This window comes from Agelaius phoeniceus, chromosome 2, assembly GCF_051311805.1.
Source record: "Agelaius phoeniceus isolate bAgePho1 chromosome 2, bAgePho1.hap1, whole genome shotgun sequence".
In the NCBI taxonomy this organism is placed as follows: domain Eukaryota; kingdom Metazoa; phylum Chordata; class Aves; order Passeriformes; family Icteridae; genus Agelaius; species Agelaius phoeniceus.
The window spans coordinates 45,171,497-45,192,090 of NC_135266.1; the positions used below are offsets into that span (position 1 = coordinate 45,171,497).

The following is a 20,594-nucleotide window of genomic DNA, read 5'->3' on the forward strand; positions in this document are numbered from 1 at the left end:
GTTAGGGACAGGGAGACTTCTCTTATCACTACTAACATAGGCAAAAGAGACTTGCTTAGGGAAAATTAATTTAATTGCTTATCAATCAAATCAGAGTAGGGGAATGAGAAAGAAAACCAAACCTTAAAATGTATTCCTTCCACCTTCCCCTTCTTATTGGGTTCAATTTCACCTTTAAATTCTCTACCTCCTCTCCAGCTGCAGCTCAGGGGGATGGGGAAAAGGCTGCAGTTTGTTCATCCTGTGTTGTCTCTGCTGCTCCTTCCTCATCAATGTCTTCTGCTGCTGCCTTGTGCAGTCCCACTCACAGGAGACATTCACAAATGTCTCCAACATGTATCCTTCCCCTAAGCTACAGCTCTTCAGGAATGACTCTAGCATGGCTCCTTTCCATAAGGAGCAGCTCTTCAGGACCAGACTGCTCCAGCATGGGTTCCCCACAGGGTCACATGTCCCACCAGGAGCCTGGTCCTCTATGGGCCTCCCATAGGATCACAGCCTCCTTCAGGCATACACCTGCTTCAGCATGGGGTCCTTCAGACACTGCAGGTTCCCTGGAAATTCCATGGGTTACAGAGGGACCAGTGCCTTAACAGGGTCTTCACCACAGGCTGCTGGGGAATCCCTGCTCCAGCAGCTCCCCCACCTCCTTCTTTGCTGAGTTTGGTGTCTGCAGAGTTGCTTGTCTCATATATTCTCACTCCTGTCTCTGGCATCTGTTGAACAGCAGGTTTGGTTATTTTTTTTCCCTTCATAACCATATTATCACAGAGGTGCTACCATCATTGCTGACTGGCTTGGCTTTGGACAGTGACAAGTCTAACTTGGAGCTGGCTGGCACTTGCTTTATCTGACATGGGGTAAGCTTCTGGCATCTTCCCCCACCTTGTTCTCAAAACTTTGACATACAATCTCATACAATACATAATGTATTCTAAGTACAATATGCAGAGGGGCTTTGGGACAAATATATTTCTTAGCCCGTAATGCACCACTTCTGTAACACCCAATTCTACCTTCTCTGGAAATACCTGTACCAGAACTGTAATTAAGTCGAATGAAAGAGGCTTTTATTTCCAGCACTCCCCTTTCTGCTCTGTGACAAAAATGCCATTTGTTTTAGGATTTGTTTAGACAACAGAAAATTGCTTTTCCTGTCTCATGAAGTTCCTGCAATAATTCTCCGATTCTCCAATCTCCAATTGTGTGAATTCACTTACTGATAGAGAAAGTGATAGAGAAGAACAGACAGTTCTTAAATGTTGTTCACTTTATTGTAAAATACATTGGATAAGGTGTTAACACCCTATTTTCCAATGAAAAGAAAACATTCCTCTTTGTATTAACAAGAAATGTAACCAAGGTGGACCATATCACAAAGCCTATATATATACTGAAGACATATACATTTCACTGAAACGATTCTTATCCAAAGAATGAAGTCCCCATTTTCTTGTCTATTTATTTTTCTGAAGAATGTCAGGTTTGTGGTCAAGGACACTGCTGCATTGTAACACCTCCAGGTTCTTTGAATTCTCCATGTTGTAGCAGTGATATTGACCCTTCTCTTTCAGTCTCTTTGTCTTCTTGTTGACAATAGGTTTAGTACATCATGCATTAGCCACATATTTTCACTTCTTATAAAATACATTTAAAGGGCAATATCAAGCTATGTTCTTCAATGAGTTCTGAAAAAAAGGGGTAAAAATTGCATGTGCTATTTCTTCTTTTTTTTTTATTATGTAAAACCTTTTTCTCTGTTGTAACAATATAAGTAAATGTTTCCCTTTGCTTGTGAACATGAAAACCTTTAGGAAATTGCTTATATTGCCTATATTTTGGATTCTACTCCTCATTTAACTACTTTATGTGTTTATTCTTTTGTAAAGGGTACTTGTCAGGTCTCATAATATAATATATAATATAATATAATATAATATAATATAATATAATATAATATAATATAATATCTAATAGATACTAATTTAATAATTAATTTTCTTCATTAAAAGAAGAAACAAAAGGAAAAAAAAGTTTTTATGTCCCTAGTTTTCTACAATACTTTATTTCCAAGTGACTAATACTCGAAAAAGAATAAAATTGTCTTTTGACCTACTGACTTATAAATTAGCTTGATTTGTGAGAAAGAAAAAACACTATCTCCATCGTAATGGAGAATGAATCCCATTCTTTCAGGAGTTACAGGCTGTAAAAGGAACCACTTCAATGAGTAACCTATTTGGACTAAGACAATATAAACTAGCAGTATGGTTAACAATTTTTTTAAAAAATAACATAATATAAATTAATGGTAACTATTTTATAAATAATTAAATAGTAAAATTGAAACACTGAACAATTTTTATTCCATTCTTCAGCCTTAGTGGTTCTTTACTTGGTTCTATTGCTTTGAAATTATTTCATGTAGGAAGGTAAAATGCCTACCATATTTATCAGCATTTGGCCTTATATTTAAAGCGTGTCCTTGAGATTTATTTTAACATGTATATATAGAATGTGTTTTGTATGGTTTGCCAATGTTATTTCCCTTGGTGTGTCTTATCTTGACACGATATTGCATGGTTTGTTTATTTCAGGAACACTGTAAAATATCTAGGCTGTCGTTTCTTTTAATTCTGAAATCCTTATATAACATCATTCTGATCTACCTTCTTTAACATTTGGTGTGTTGGTAGCACTTTTATTATTCTTAAGCTGTGCTAGTAAGGAGCACCCTACAACAATTCTAGTATTTTTAACATCTACTGAATGGAATTCATTCTAGTGCCAATACTGAAGCTTTTCCCCATTTGAAGGACTATTTAAATAAAATACAAACAAAACCCTGACAGTCTTAAAAGGCATATCTGTGTGTAGAGTACTGTAGGAATATTTGCTCTCATTTGTAGTCATGTGTAATTTCAATCAGAGAATTGGCATAAGTTATAGCAGCACGAGTACTTTGAACAAAAATTGCTGGGTTCATAATCAAATAGGTCATCCAAAAAAATTAGCTCAACCATATAGTTATTCCATTAAAAGCACATGAATTATTGGAGGTCAAATCTTTATAGACATAAGAAAATCTGTAGAGGCAGTTGCCAAAAGTTCTTAAGCACTGGAAAGTCGTAGTGAGTTAACACCAATAGACAGCTAATGCTGCTTACCCACTGCACCATAGTAGGACTGGGCAAGAACTGGAAGGGTTAAAATGATAGTTATGGATAATGTAACATGGACTATTTTTTGTTGGTATTTGGCAATAGGGACAGATCTTGAAGTGCAGAGTGTAAGCAAAGTTCCTTCACTGTTGATGTCTTTAAAATGGAGAATAAAGTAGTTAACAATGTAATGAGTTTTAAATAATGATGATAATAATTGTAAGAAGAAGAACAACAGCTATGGGTGGTAACATGTAATATGTAGCCTTGGTGAAATCCAGCTGGATGTTGAGAACAAACAAACAAGTAAAGAAAAAAGCCCTGACACCAAAACCAAGCAAAACAAAACAGCAAAGTTGATACAGCAATTGTGGTTCAAAAGTAAATATCTCCATGAATAAAATTATTTTTTGGGATATTTTGTGACATTTTATGTAATATATAAGAAGAAAGCAATAAATTTGTGTTTTTATAGATATCACTAGACAATGATGACATGTTTTCATACAACCATTTTTGAAGAATAAAATAAAACATTTAAGAACAGTGCACATGAGAATACTATTAAAAAAATTGTTGCTGTAATTAGAGAAGATTATGAGAATAAAGAAAATCAAATACCTGAAATAGAATTGCAAATATTTTAGAGTTCTAATTGATCTTGTATATCTGTAGAATCAAAATTCTTGATTAATGGCAAACTGCAAAAATGTCAGGATCACAGAAAACAATATTCTTTGCCAAGTGAGATAACAGTCCTTCTTTGTTGCCATGGCAAACACTGGCACTCACCATTATACCCATCTGTATTATCTCCCTCTAACTAGAGTGCTTCTTTCAGGACCTGCATCTGAGACTTTTTTTGATGGAGTCTGCTGCCTTGTACATTGGATAGTGCCATTGCAAGAGATACAGCTGATAAAGGCTGAACCCAGGATGGAATGATTTCCTTTCCCTAGCCATCAAGCTGAACAAGTGCTTAGCCAGGAATTGGTTTAGCTGAGAAAAAGCAAGTCAGATTTATCTGCAGTTTAGTGCTATATTAGGACAAGAGAGTCTCAGATTCTTGTCTTTGGACATGTTTTCTTGGTCTTTCATTTAGCCTCACAGGGAAACTGCACAAAATAACATTTTATGAAGTGACCAGAACTCTGTGGCTTTTACAGGGCCACAGGCTTTGCCTTTTACAGGGCCAAGACAAAATGTTAACTAGTCTGATTTCAACCTGAATGTTCAAAGAATCTTTTTTACCATGTATGAAAAACAATGTAAACAAGCATGTATACCTGTATGAAAAATAAATCACTGCAGTCTAGGAAAAAATTCTCCTAAAATTGTTCAGTTTGTATATAAAGGACTCTAAAATATGCTATTGGAAATAGACTTTTTTTTTTCTGATCCTACTGTGTCAACAGTGCTGCTCGGTAAACAGAAGTTTTAATTAAGAATTAAATGTAGGTTGAGCCTGAGGGAAAATATAATTTTAAAATGATTATATCTTTTCTAGATTAGTTAAAGAATAATTGGGAAATTCCTTTATGACTCTGTACTTTAGGTAATTATTTATTTCACAAAAATCAGTGCCAACTTCTCCAGTACATATGCTTGGTGCTATTTGGCAACTATCCATTCTGCTTTCATAGTGATAGAGTTCTGAAATTTTGATCCAGCATCACCAGTGCTTCTTGTAGATTGAGGTATACCCTAGTAAATTGAAATCTCACAGATGTGAGACTATTTTTAAGCCGCTGAAAGCTGTGTTTTAACCTCTATACCTCTATCTAACCTCTATACCCACTATAAATTTTATGTGTATAGTTATGTCTATTACATTCTTTATAAATTAGAGATTTTCAAGGTATGTATTAACCAGTGATTCTTATCTCCCTCTGTGCTTTCTGAAGCAATTTAATTTTTCCTGAATTAAGCTCAGGAACTTCACAGTAATATCTAATTACTCTGAATTTGTTTCTTTCTATTATGTTTTTTTTTTCTTTTTTTCCTGAATTATAAGATTAAAATGATGCATCCAGTACCTCAAAACAATTTTTATTTAATTCCAGTAGTTTAAATGTAAAGCACATATGATCAAGGCTATACATTATTGCATCTTTTTTTTCACAATTATCTTATTCAGAAACTATTTTTGAAAAATAATTCTAAATGAAACTTATGATCATGATTGATCATGAGTAAGATCCAAATCAGAAAAAAAATAAGACAATGTAGGCAGCTTTTCTTAATACCAACAATAATTTTGTACTCTATACCTCACTGAAAGAGGAATGGTTTATGTGTTGAGGAGCTTGCATTATTCACATTCATTTTATTGACATGTGGCACTCTGATGGGAAGATGTAGCTGGTTTATGTTATATAAGCATGCAGGAAGGATCAGCAGCAGGTGAAGAATTGACTGCAGCTCCCACTCCATTTTTCCCTGTGCCACTGGGGGTAAGAAATAGACAATTGATAATGAAATTAAGCCTAAGAACAGGGAGGAGGGTGTTTGCAGATTTGAGTTTATTTCATTAGCCTACTCTGATTTTTTTGGCAATAAATTAAACTCATTTTCCCAAGCTGAGTCTGTTTTGCCCATTACAGTATTTGATGAGTGATCTTTTCCTGTTCTTATCTTGACCCAAAAACTTTTCAGTATCTTCTCTCTTCCCTGTCCAGTTTTGGTGGGCACCTAGCTGGACAGTAGCTTCTCTCTTCCCCGGACAGTTTTGGTGGGCACCTAGCATCAAGCCAAGGTCAAACCACCAGACTTCCCAATTTGTCTTCTTGGATAGTCCATCCTGTAGTGAAATTGTGAAGATGTAGGCTAAAATAAATTATTATATATGACAAGAACTTGTGAGGTTCCCCCCTCTTTCTTTCCTCTTTTAGGAAAGTTACTCACTGGATTTATGAGACCTATTGAAATAATCAATAAAATGATGCAGCAAAAGATGAAAATATCTCCTAGATGTGGCACTCCATGACCACCCATATATCCTCTTAATTTTCAATGTGATTTATAGTATGCAAAGAATTCAAGACAGAGTCAAAAGGCAATTGATCAATACCACCAATAGTTACATGACCTAATTAAAGTATGTCAAAGAACACAGAAATCTGAACTGAGAGAATAATTCCTAATGCTTTGTTAATCAAGTCTTTCACAAAATTTAAAGAATTTACCCTGTAGACATTTTAATCTGGAGAAACTGATCAAATTAATGGGATAGCCTGAAATTTCTTCTGAACAACTAATTTATATTTAAAAATCGCAATCTGCCAAGTATATTAGGTAGTACAGACTGTGTTCCTTCATTTTTCAACTCAGCTAACAAGTTGGCAACAGATCTATTGTGATCTCAAAATCCTATTCACTGGGTTTGTATGCGGTTCTACAAACTCTTCCTATCAATCTTTATTTACCCAGCATCAACATTTTCTATCCATGTTTGTGGTCTGTATTGCTAGTGAAGTTGCTTTGTTAAAATATTCAAAGCAAGTGAAACAAATACATTGAAAATATGGTTAGAATTAGTAAATTACTTTTTACATGCACAGTTTCACTCTTTCTCATTGTACTTCTTTTTACTGAATGTATTTTATTTCATATGGTCATGTATAATAAATATGAAGGCATTCAGCTGTCTTCAGGCAACATAATGGACCTTCTCTGAAATAAAATCTCTATCTAATTATGAATAAGCATTCTCAAAAATCCTTTTGTTTTAATAGAGCCTATCAGAGATTTTCACATACCAGATAGGATGCCAGATAATTTCTCTATTTTTTAATTACATCCTACATTTTGGCCTAGTGCCTAATCTGAGCTCTTTATGGTCTCTTTTCAGAATTAGCATGTGCCAAACACTGATTGCTTCATAGTCACTTGTGTCTGTCTTTCATTTCCTCTCAGATTTTAGAAAAGGATCCACATTTCAATGTCATCTCTGAAACTAAGACATATCCATGCCATTCAGCTTACTGGGTTTGTAGCATTTCATAGTATTTTAAGATGTTTAGCATTAAAATTAAATATAAATGTTCTTAGAATTGTGTATAATGTAGAAATAGTAGAATGAAGAGCTGTGATTGATGGAGGAAATTTTAGCCTTCACATTATCCCCTCACATTCAGCTTTCCTGCTGCAGCACTGATGCTACTCATGCTCTCTGAGCAGCAACTCAGCTGCTAACTCATGCCTTGATTTTGTGAGTGCAGTTCAATTAATTAAATATTTGAAAGGCTCTATGTTATCTGAGACAACTACATGGCACTTGCATATGTGAGATCTGCTAAACAGGAAGAACTATTCCTCAAGTGCAGATACCTGTGTAAGGCAAATTCATGTGTCTGAAAGTCAGGGAGAAGAAAGAAATAGAGAGGAAATTTGTTTCCCTATTTAAAAGCAAAAAACACCAACCAACAAGAATCCTGGGTTGTTGTCCTCCTGTTTTTTCAGTTTTCACAGAAAAGAGGAGGCAGACTGATGGGTGAAGTGTTATGAAGAAAAGGAGTTTCAGCTGTCCTGCCACTCCCTATTTACATCACAGACACCTTTTCCTTGACTTGTAAGTTGAAGCATAAACGACCTTTTTTTAGTAATGAAATAGAGAATTAAATATATGGCTACAAACAAATTACTGTTCAGTTTAGTTGCACCAGCTACTGAAAATGCATGAGCTTTTTTTTTTTTTTCCATGATGCCATTTTGCAGTTTTGGTGGAAGTAGTCACACAAAATTAGATTTGCAATATTCAGTGGCAAGAGTATCTACCAGAGTTGTGAGACATTGCTCATTGATCTATAAATTATACCTTCCTTTCCACTGAAGAATGCTGTAGTTGTGGCTTGTGGAGAGAAAATTTCCATGCAAGGTCCCTTTACAAATCCCTCATTAGTCAGACTATTGAGCTGCTCTCATGGAAGAACTCAGAGGTTCTCTCTTTCCACTATGCAAATCTCAGAGGAGTTTTACAGAAACTACTCTGCATGAAGACTTCATTTCCAAGTTGTCTTTTGAACCATTTTTCTCTCAATCTCTTGGCTACTTTGCAGCTGTTCTATTAGCAGCTGCCTAACCAGAACTTACCTGAGAGTTTCAAATTATATTTTCTGTAGAATTCCAATAGTGCAAGTCTATTAAAAAACCCTAAAGCAGTGTTATATCACACTGTACCTATAGAGATTAAAGGTAAGCACAAAGACTTGGAGCCCAAGAAAGAGAAGAACAGAATATGGCATAGGGAACAAATAAATAAATCTTTCATAAGGCATCCATTTTTAAATATTTCAACTTGTTATATAATTTAAAATTGACAATATAAAATTTCTGCCTCAAACAATTCCTAGAAGAAAAGTTTAAATAAAAGGAGAATAAGAAAATTTTAGTGCAAATCCTGGAATAATATCACATATTACAAATCAGGCTATGGATATTCATTTTGATACATACTGTTATTACAATTTAGTGATGTGGTGAGTTTGCAAACATAATTTCATGATTGTAAATATAATTTCATAATGTAATTTAGTATATGGTAAATATAATTTACTAATTTAGATATGTACCATAATTTATCCAGCATTAAATGTGCAATGATACAGGATTATAATGACAGAAATTAAAAGAAACAAGGAAAAAAGGACCTGCTATTGATTAATTAATCCCAGATAGTCAGTGGTGAAGAAGCAGAGACTAGGACAACAGCACATCTGTTTGACCTCTTGGATCTTCAGAAATTGATAAGAAATAATAATAAGAAAAAGAGAGAGAAAAGGTGTTTGAACACAGCTATTTATGAATTTTATGAATTTGCAGTTGTATTTAAAATGCTTCTCTCATGGTCATTTGTTATGATGCAATCTAGATCCACAGAGTATATCCAGCCATATTAAAATTTAGCAGAGTTATAAGAAAACAATAGATTTTAAATTAATTGGAGTTCTGAGCAATGAAATCAAACAAATAAACAAGGAATAACCATGGTTTTAGAAAGAGAAAAGATCTAAAGTTTGGAAGGGATTCATGTTTCCCCAAAGGGATATAATGTCCTATCAGTCTTCTGTTAAGAAAGATTAATTCAATTATGTTACTCTGTGCCAGGGACAGGGTAAATAAAATTTCATAAAATATTATTTTTCTTCCTTCCCTTCACCTACTGCACTTAACAAAGGCAATAGTATCTAATTTACAAAGTTCAGTCAAACTCACCTTTGCTATTGGATGGTATTTATTGTGTCTCTCCATGACTCCTGTGCCTGTACAAATGTCACTGATTCCCTAGGGTTGTGGAGTGGTTCAGATCATGTACCACATTTTATTGAAATCCTTACTGGGTAGGAAACAACTGCTTGAATTCACAATCTCATTTTAATAGCAGCTAAACATTCAGTAATGTTAGTTAATGGTGGGATTGCCTTGAAAGAGAAGTCACTCAAAAATTGTCTGACACACCATAGCTCTGTTAGTAAAAAATCCATCAAGGGCCCATCGTGCTCTTTTCAAGCAAGAGAGTCATAGGAGTTCCATGAGCCTAAGCTGACATAGCTCAGCTTTGCACCTGCACTACTCACTGTAAACCCTGTCAATCCATTGATTATATTCAAGAGAGATTTATTAATATCTAAAGACTACATTCACCAGTTAGCCTGCTATGCTTTTCTAACTTGAAGTCATCATAAATTGAAATTTCTAATGTTTCATTTAAAAAAATTGGACACATAACTTTTAACATAATTTGTTTGCAAAAAGTCACTTTGAATGGACTAAACTGTGAACCAGCTTTTTAGATAGATCTATCTGACCTATTCTCTGTTAATGTCACTGAGAGATTGGATCTGCCTATTTTATATATCTCCTCTCTTCTGTGCATTTATTGAGAAAAGAGTGCATAAAATACAATTATATCGGAATGTTACCTCTGAAAATGAGAGCAGGTTTGAACTCCAATAAGGTATTTAATTCTTAGAATTATTGGGCTCTGTTTTATCAAATTAGCTATCTCCTTTCTTTCATACATCCTAAACCACACCCCCCCTCAAAAAAATTAGAAAGCCCAGATATCCTAAAAAGTATTTAATATAAAACAACTGTATTTTGCAGTCATTTCATCACAGAATTGTAAAGATTTTTTTTAATTTTTCAAATACGACATTTAAAGATAACATATTCAGATGTTTAAGTGCTAAAGCTGTGCAAGATATGGCAAAGATAACAAGATGTTTCAAGTACACTAGACAGCAATATAAGCAATTGCTATAATATAGTTCTGTAGCCAAAGATAGCCTCTCTGTGTATCTAATGAGACTTTAATTAGCTTCATAATCAAGCTTTGCTTTTGATGAAGCTTGTAATATGAATTGAACAGCATGATATTTTTGAAAGAATATGCATAATTTAATTTAATAATTTTCTTTATTAGAGGAATAGTAGCCAAAAGTGTATCAGTAACTGGAAAATTCTGTTCTGTGATATTTGAATTTCTTTAATTCAATTGGCATAAATTGATATATGCCATGTTACTAGCAGCTTAGATAAAGGATCTGGCTGTTACAGCTGTCACCTAACTGCACAGACCACCTTATGAGACAGAAGGTAAGCCTTACCTTTACTACTCTACAGGTATTAAGCTATTCTACATTTTTGGTCAGTCCTACTACCTGGTAAGGATGAGGCTGCTTATATCTTACCTTGGCTTTTAAAAGGAACTCAAAAGTTCATACTGCATTTTCATTCTGTAGGAAAAAAAGCTTTTCCACTAAGAGGTTTCTAAAATTTCTCAGGAAGTGAAGTGACAGGAATTTTCCTTTCCATTGATTATAAAGGAAAGACATATGTGTTATTGCTGTATTTTCAGAAGGTAGAAGAATTAAAGTAATGCACCATCCGTGGTTAATTCTATTTGGGATAACATTTTAGTTTCAAGGAAAAAAAATCATAGCTTCTAATTCAAAACATTATGAGCATCCTGGGTAACCAAAATGACTGTGGGGCCCAGTTGTACAAATGTTTTTTAAGGCTGGGACACTCAAGGCAGAGTCTCTGTTTCCTCTTGGGTCTTGCCATTTCCCTTTCATTCTGCAGGGAGAGAATGCTGAGCCAGTGTTGATAGAGGCTTCCCTTTGTCTTTAGTTTTTTGTTGGGTTTGGTTTTTGGTTTTTTTTCCTGTTTTAGGTTGTTTCCTTGGGCAGGTTTTTCCGAGAGGTTGCGTTTTGCAGTCCTGGACTGCTACACAGCAAATTCCGGCAGTCCATGTGTACAGCTGCTCCGTATGGTATTCCCATCCTGCCAGCAGCACTCAGTGGCCCAGGAAAGGCAGAGTCCGAGTCATCCCAGCTGGCTGCCTGCTGCTTCTGTGAGCAACAAGATGAAGTCCCCCCCATGCATTTCAGCTGTTTAGCGAATTTCAGCCATTGGAATGTGCCAGCTGCCTTCACCATCCAAGCTACCGCTGCTGGAGGGGTAAGAGGGGGAAGGCTTCCACCATCTTTATCTCCCCACACGCAGCTGTCTCAGCGGGTGCCATCTTAGGTGAGGAGTTTCTCCGCCATTTTGAGTTTCTCTTTGTTCTTTTTAGCTTGTGATTATTACTGTTACTTTCCTTTCCTGTTGCTATTGCAGAGATTTTTAGTAAACTGTTAATCTTTTCACTTATATCTACTCACTTTTTTTTCTAATATTTGGTGGAAAGGGATTGATTAAAACTAAAGGGGAAGTAACTCATTTTGAAGTGTCCACCCCTTAACTTGTCTTAAATCAAGAAAATAAAGAAAAGATTTTGTGACATATTTACACTACTATCTTTTAGAAAATCAAAAAAGCTTTAATTCTAGGCTGTTGGTCATCTGTAGTGGTTCTTTTTGCTCTCCTTGCCTCTGTTCAAGACTTTGAAAGTACAAGTTTGTTTTAATATGGTGTCCTAGGGTGACGTTATGATGCTTGTATCCCCATTCATGTGTTCTGTTAATGTTGGATATTATGTTCTGTACCTTTAAGATCGGCTCTGAAGAGGGAAAGTTTTGTTTTGGTTTTCTTATCAGCCTGGCGGGACACAGAGATTGCAGCTTTTGCTTTTTCTGCTTTTGCTTTTCGCTTTGCTTTCTCTCGCTCTTGCTTGCTTTGCTTCTGCTTGCTTTTGCTCATTAGCTAGTTTAGCTAAACTGTCCAATTTCTTCCTGGACTGTTTCTCCTTTCCTTTGTCTGATCATTTCGAACCTGCTCCGGACTGGGACAAGGGAAACACTGAGAGTCTGCACCTTGTGGCCTGCAGCAGCTGCCCCAGCGCCGGAGGGACTGAGAACAGAGGGACCACCCCCAAGAGAGACTTTCTGAATTTGTCATCTTTTTCAGAGCGGTGTCATCCGGTATCGTTCATTTTGTGTGCTGGGGGGTGCTGTGCTTGTTAAATAAACAGGTTCTTTCCACTCCTCTCCGAGAAATCCTTCCCAAACTGGTTGGGGGGAGGGGCTGTGTGGGTTTGCTTACTGGAGGAGCCCTAATTTGAAAATTCTCCTCCAAATTTGCCCTAAACCACAACATATGGTTTCAAGAATAGTTTGGTTCAACTATTCTTTGCTGCAGCAAAAGGGTAGTTATTAATGTCATTACACGAGCTTTAGTTTCCTGTACCCTCTGCAGTCCCCTCCACTCCTCTGGTGGACTATACACCCTTAAACATTCCTACATACTTTCATGCTGTGTTCCACAATATGCAATGTGGATACTCCTTGTCCTCTAAGAATCATTCTTCTGAGCTGTTATATCACTGTGGGTTATTCCAGGCACAGAACTACAGAAAAAGATAAAGAAAGAACGTAGAAAAAAAGGAAGAAAGGAAGAGTATTAAAATTGAGATCTCAGAGTAACCAGAAGGTCCCCAAAGGAGATTAAGAAATTTCCTTGTCTACTATTCAAAAGAAAATTAAAATAATAGTTTTCAAATATTTTTCTCTATCAAATGATGGAACTTGTAAACAGCTGTTTTCTTTTACATCTCAGAAAAATTAATTCTTTTGATAAGAGAAAGGGGATCAGAATACATAGTTTTAAACTCTTCAGCAGATAATGAAATAATAACAGTAAGTAATAGTGGATTCCAAAATATTAGAGATAGAGGGACCTTCCCCTTCAACCTTCAGACCATTTAAACCTGTTTTATTCTTAAACAACAAGCCACAGCTTTTATGTTTTTTCTCCTGTGTTTATAAAATACAAAAATATGTTACATATTTATATAATATTGTATGTGTGCGAACACTATATGTAATTCTTTATGTAGAATATAACTGGCAATAGTAACATAGAAACCTCAACATATTTGACAGCACTTCTTTCCTATATATTCACATTCACACTTAAAAACAGTGCTTGGAAAAACTGACAGTACATTGTAAATACCTCAACCTGCAATTTTAACACAGAGCTGGCTGCTAATAGCTACAGTTCTGTCTCCGTCCATGTTCTTCTTGACCTCACGCTCATTCCTTCTGTGAAGCAGGAAATGAGAAAAAAAAGGGATGCAGTCTGTGCTCAAAGTCTATGGCAGTCCATGACAGCTCCAGCAACAATTGTTACTGTGCAGAAGATTTGTTAGAAACTTTTTGGAACAGAGTATGTACACATGGCTGCCTTAGAGAGAATTTATGAGACAGTCATGTGTCAATTTCTGTAGAATCTTGCTGAGTACCCGATCATCTATGGAACAGAAAGGAAGAAGGTTATTGAGGTAATAGATATACAAGGACCTTATTTAAATTCTCTGTTGTCAGACTTCCAATATAAAGTTTTATGGTCCAGCTGTCAAACAAAAGCACCATTATTCCAAATACATAACTGTTTCTGTGAAAACTTCCACTTACAGTACAAGCCTGCTGGCTCAGTGGGACCTTGAATACACTTGAGAAGTCTTCTTGTACAGGCAGCATGAGGTCTGCATGGGGATGATGCCTGAAGACAACTAGCCTTTAGGAGAATTCCAGAAGCAGTATTGAGAAAGACAATACTGCTCTTTGTCTTGTTGAAAGAGCAGGGAATGAAAGTGCAGAAGCAGTACTATCCTCAAAATGGATTGAATAAAGCACTGAGCATCATTGAAAGGCAAAATCTGAATCCCTTCCTCCCCTGTACTCTATTGATATCAGGGATTGCCCAGACCCAGGTGCAGGACCTTGCACTTGGTGTTGTTGGGCGTCATGGGGTTCACATAAGCCAACTTCACAAGCTTATCCAGATCCGCCCCCCCCTTGCTCTGAAAATTTAAGGACAGCTGTAGCTTTGACAAATAATAATTGGGTTGGAAGAATGAGTTTCTGCCAGGTCTGAAAAAGAATGGAAGAGTTTTTAAAAGGACCCAAGGCCAATAGGAATGTTACACATGAACATTAACAATTAACAGCATTTCAGAGGGAAGAATGGACTATCATGAGTTCCAGAATCACAGAATCATAGAGTGATTGATGTTGGAAAGGACCTCTGGAAATAATAATTTCCAACCCCCTGAAGCAGAGCCACTTACAACCAGTTGCCCAGGACCATGTCTATAATGCTTTTGGATATCTCCAAGAATGGAGACTCCACAATCTCTCTGACAACCTGCACTCGTTAGCTTCAGTCACCCTCAAAGTGAAAGAGTGTTTCCTGATGTTCAGAGGGAACCTCTTCTGTTTCAGTTTATTCCCATTACCGGTGATCCTGTCATTAGCCATCAGACACTGGCTCCATCTTTGGGATCAGTACAGTTTAATACCTTTATCAACAGTATGGATGGGATAGACACTGGGATCTATGCATCCTCAGCAAGTTTGCAGATGACATCAAGTTGATTTGTGTCATTGACACGCCTGAGGGAAAGAATGCCATCCAGGGGGATCTGGATAAGCTTATGAAGTTGGCTTATGTGAACCCCATGACTCCCAACAACACCAAGTGCAAGGTCCTGCACCTGGGTCTGGGCAATCCCTGATATCAATAGAGTGCAGGGGAGGAAGGGATTCAGAGCAGTCCTGTGGAGAATGACTTGAGGCTACTTGTGGGTGAAAAGCTGGACATGAGCCAGTAATGTGTGCTTTCATCTCAAAAAGCCAACCATATTGTGGACTGCAGCAAAGGAAGCCTGGGCAAGATGTCAGGGGAGGTCATTTTGCCCCTCTATGTCTCTCCCTGAGACCCCACCTGGAGTACTGCATCCAGCTCTGGAGCCCTCAGTACAAGAAAGACATGAACCTATTGGAGCAGGGCCAGGGAAGAGGCACAAAAATTATCAGAGAGATGATGAATGTCTCCTGTGAAGAAAGACTGAGGTGGGGTTGTTAACTATATCCTGGATCCAGGAGAAGAGAAGGCTCTGCAATGACCTTGCTGTGGCCTTTCAATGCTTGAAGGGGGCTTCAAGTGGAAAGAGTGGGACAGATTTTTAATGGCACCTGTAGCAGTAAGACAAAGGATAATGGTTTTAAACTAAATAGGAATAGACACAGGGATGAATGTCTTTACAATGAGCATGGTGAGTCAATGAAACAGTCTGACAAGAGAGCCAGTAGATGTCCTGTCCCTGGAAACATTAAACATCAGGTTGGGTGGGGCTCTGAACTACCTGATCTAGTTGAAGATGTCCCTGCTCGTTACAGTGTATTTGAACTAGATGACCTTCAAAATTCCTTCCAACCAAAACTAATCTATGATTCCCTGATCTTCTTTGCAACCTCCCTTTAGGTATTTATATACATTCATTGATAAAATCTCCCTGAACCTTTCCTTTTCTAGGCTGAAGAGTCTCAGCTCTTTCAGCCTTTCTTCACTTTCTTCATAATCTTTGTAGCCCTTTGTTGGACTCTTTCGGGTATGTCTGTGTCTGCCTTGATCTGAGGAGCTCAGACCTGGATACAGTACTCTAGGCATGGTCTCAGCTATCTGCTTCATAAATACAAGATATTTCAGGAAAAAGTTTTGTGTTTATAACAGAGTTTTAGGTCTAGATAAGAATAAAAAAAAAAAAGGTAAAATGAAAAGAAGACTTGGGTTGTTGCAACTCTCTTAGTGATACATAAGATCTCTAGAAAAATCATTTGTAGTCCATACAGTACCTCTGGTGTTAAACATCAGAAAGAGTTGTATCTGCTGAGAAAAATATTATCTCTTAATGGGTGAAGAAGAAACAAAAACCCCCAGGAATTAATTTGGCATAGGAAATTAAAAGTGTGAAAAATCACAGAGAAACCTTCCTAAGCAGCTGCATGCTCCTCAGCTGTTAAAAGTTGAGCACCACTTCCCTAAATGAAACTCAAGAATGATCTCCTTTGAATGGCTTCACTTATCATCAATTTCAGTCAGTACAAAAAGTCTGTAACCTCATCAAAATATGATACTCTTATTAATGGACAAATACGGTACTCCAGATGATTGATTTTTCAAATATCCTCTACTCTTCTCAAAGGCAAACCAGTAATATGATATTCACAGATGCAGACCAGCTGATTAGTTTATGGGCCTATTAGTTAGAATTGAGATTAAATTATTATTTTCAAAGAATTGCACTTGCTACTAAGTGGTATGTCTAGTAAAATACCTTAAGTTCTTGAATACTGCACTGATTTGTGGATTCTACCGGAAAAGCTAAGAGGAATGCTCTGCATTTAAGTCATTTTACAAAAAACTGTAATGGGGAAACAAGGAAATTATTAATGCTAAATTCAGAGTTTCTCACTTAGGCAAACTTGCATTACAACAATCAGGAGTTTTGCCTACCCCCACCCCAAACTAGCGGGGCATGTGACCTTTTTTGTTTTTCTTTCCACACAGTACCTGTGTTAGAATATTCCCACTAGATTCAGAAAACATTTTATTTCTACTTAAAAGAAAAAAAATCTGAACAAAAAAATCAGGATGTGCTTGAAATCTGGAGCAGCTGAGCTACATGGTGCAAAGCTGTCATTTCCTACACTTCTACCATTCACATTTCAAGTGATCTGTATGCTGAGGCAACTGTTCTAAGCAAATGATATTGATTCAGCTTCAAGGATGACATGAAAACATCCAGATGGCATGCATGCTTTACATTATAAACATTGGATAAATCCTAACTTAAATATTCAGAAAGGTGGTCACAGTATCTTCTATGTCAGTAAATAGGAAAAAATAGATTGGCAATGGGTTTTCAAAATAGTTATATTCCTTCCTTGTTTGAGAGACATGGGTGTGCATGGTCTATAATTAAGATTTGAAATCTGTTCAGGTTGAGCTGAACTAATTATTGCCCCTTTCTGAATCTAATGTTATTGAAATTAAATAAGAAGGAATTGGGAGGGGATTTTTTAATCAGTGTCATACACATCTCCTGAACAAAGATCCTATGTAATGAATGAACAGAAAGTAATTTAGAAAGAAATTCTCTGAGGAGGAATTCTTTTATCATCTACAATTCATGGTAGTAAAAGTGATGTATTATCTTATGCTACCTACCCATCCAGTAATTACATTCAAAGGACACTGAAGACTTGTCGTTCTGTGCAAAAGTCAAAACTTTTAAGTTCATTCCATTACAAAACCTGACATTTTGGAGAAGGCAGGGGAAATAGCCTGAAAATAAGTAGTTTGTAAAGAAACTGATGCTTAAGAATAAACTCCTGTAGCAAGAAAACAATACTGGATGCTAGCAACTAAGGAAAAATAAGTAATCCACCACAATTCTTGAGGTGTGAGAACTGCAAAGAAATAAAAAAAAAGCTAAATGTGTCTCAATGTATATTTAATGTCTATTGAATAGTGATAGTGATATTTTAATGACAAAATTTGATTATTGGATACTCTAGTTAGTGACAGTATAACCCATGCCTTTTTGTAAGCTGAATATCTTCTTCAGGCAAGATTATTTAGACTTGAATGGAACACTTAAAAATATTCTTCTGCGAACTCTATTTTATTAATTGTCATTAAAATGATTAATAGTCTTTTGTTTCCAGAGATTATTCAGTAATTTAAGATTAGTTTCAATGCAAAAATAATATATTGCAGTAGACAGACTTTTATAGTTCAATTTTCCATCAATCTTGTGAAATGGAACAATTTCCTATTTTTGACAACCATTTGACTAAGGAGATTACTGTAACTACTTTTAAGTGCATAGCTGATGTTCAAATAAATTATTTATTTTCTCAAACACTCAATGCATTTTGAAGCAATATTTATTATGCACAATATTAGGATGACAGTTTAAGAAAGTTTACTCATTTTGGATAAGCAGATTAATAGAATAAAATTTGATGGGATCTTTTGTGTCTACATGGAGCATAATCCAAAAGGATGTTCTGCCATAAGAGTTCTTACCCTTCCTGGTTCAATGTTTGAAAAATACTAGTATAGCAAACACTTGAGAGCAGAAAGATAAAATCATAGAATTGTTAAAGTTGGGAAAAAACCTTACTCAGTACACAAAGATCGTTGAGTCCAGCCTTTAGCATCCCACTGCCATGTTCACCACTAAATCATGTACCCATGTGACAACAGAACTAAACAGTAGCATTCAAAATTTGAAACCCTCCCTCCTCTCTTCCCAAGCCCCCCAAAATATATATTTATGCTAAATCCGGATAACAAACTCTGGAGCTAATTGTTCATTAATGAGTCACTGATAGGTATGATGAGTCACTGATAGGTGAAAAAACCTGAATGCTCAAACAAGACGTGGGAAGATGTTGCAGTGATGATCTTGTTTCCCTCTTCAACAGAGAGAGAATCCTTCATTGATAGTGTGGGTAGCAGTACAAATCTACCTTCTCCTTGGCTGCAGTCTAATTTTATGCAGCTAAACTAGATATTGAATAACTGGTCTTTGAATTTGTCCTCTTCTTCTCAGTGTCCCTCACAATATTTTGCTAAATCTGGCCAAAGAATATAGATTACAAGAGTGTTTATAGAATCAAGGACAAATAGGGCATTTCTTGGTTTGCTTTCTCCTTGGAGTAACATTAGCTGATAAAAATGAATTGTTAAAAAAATTCATAATTTTTGCATTTTCTTAGTAACGTCACTGTAATTTTCCTGCTCTGGGAATTGAAAGCTGCATTACATTAAGTGTTCAGATCAAATTATTTTACCAGGAGAAACAGATTTTCTTACCTGTGGCTATAATCCATGGATTTACCTATTATAAAAGTGCAATTAAGGATTATAAATGCATCAGCATTCTTCAGCTGAAGAGTGAAGGAATCTCGTGGGTGGAAGGAAACTTATTTTTTTTTAACTCAGGAGAAGTAAATAATGGTAGTATTCCATAAAAACAGTATGTCCTATTTGGAAGAATTAATGAATACTTTTTTTACTGTAGTAGAAGAAATGGGATATCATTGTAAAAAATAAGAAAAGAAAATAAATCCAAATGAAATAAATATTTGGAAACATTGAGTAGTAATAATTTTTTCACTGTAAAGATAACATTAATGAACTTTACTGGATACTTTTATATTGCAATATTTCCATGTATTTTCTGTAGTGGAATTATACAGTACATGCAATTAATATTTTAGATAAATCTTGATAAACTGACAATAAAAAGAAAAATAATGATGCTAGCTGCAATACCTCATTTTCAGATTAATTATGCAGTGACTACTCTCAGTAGTAATTCTGGACTTCCAAAGTCTTTCAGTGTTTCAATATTTTGTCCTTTTTTTGTGATTTAACACCTCAGTCATCCCATGAGATAGGAAAATCTTCTTTTAAAAAAGATGCAAAAAACAACTTTCTGTATCTAAATGACAAAATAAATGCTATTTCTAAGAAAGATTTTTTTATTATCATGATGATTTACATAGATTGTCCCTGCTCTTTACTCTCAAGACAGTTTTGATGGAAAACTTGCAACTGCCCTAGGTTTTGTCTTTTCCACCCAGCAAGCATCATTTCCTTACTCCTACAATGGGTAGGAATTTCTCATTAGATTAACAAGTTTCTCAACCTAATTATAAAAAAGTTCAGCAGAAGCTCCCAAATCTGCTAATTTCAGATTGAATTGATTTTTTATTATATTTTAAAATTATATTTTGATAGTTCTTTTTGAAAGTCATAAATCAAGGTTACCTCAACAGCTCATTCTGTGGTATGAAGCTAAGATTTATATTTGACATTCAGTATTAGACTACAGAGAACAGGCAATAGTTCTAATTATGTTATAATTATATGACATATAAATGTTAATATATATGTATATATTAATACTTTCTAATTGGATTACAAGATTTGAATTATTTATTGACTATACTAAAAGAGCCTATTCCAAAGTACATTAGTACCCAAAGCAACAGTCTCAGCATGACAGCCTCTACTGAAGTAAGGAGAAGGTGGGCAAATGAAAAAAAAATACTTTTGAAAAGAAATAGGGTGGGAATTCTGGAGCTTTTTCTTTTTCTTTCCTTGTCCTTATTTCTGCAAAGAGGACCA

The 20,594-nt window shown here is 35.7% G+C and overlaps 1 long non-coding RNA gene across 2 annotated transcripts in view; it reads left to right on the top strand.

Annotated features, from left to right (window-relative positions):
• Positions 1-236: 236 nt before the first annotated feature.
• LOC129117458 (uncharacterized) overlaps positions 237-20,594 on the top strand; it is a 45,142-nt gene continuing 24,784 nt past the window's right edge. Inside the window, exons 1-2 of one of the 2 annotated variants that reach the window (XR_013180893.1) lie at positions 237-860; positions 7,623-11,624. This is a non-coding gene — a long non-coding RNA (uncharacterized LOC129117458). Of the gene's footprint in view, positions 861-5,293; positions 5,615-7,622; positions 11,625-20,594 lie in introns of those variants that run through there. The other variant, XR_013180892.1, reaches the window with a different exon arrangement.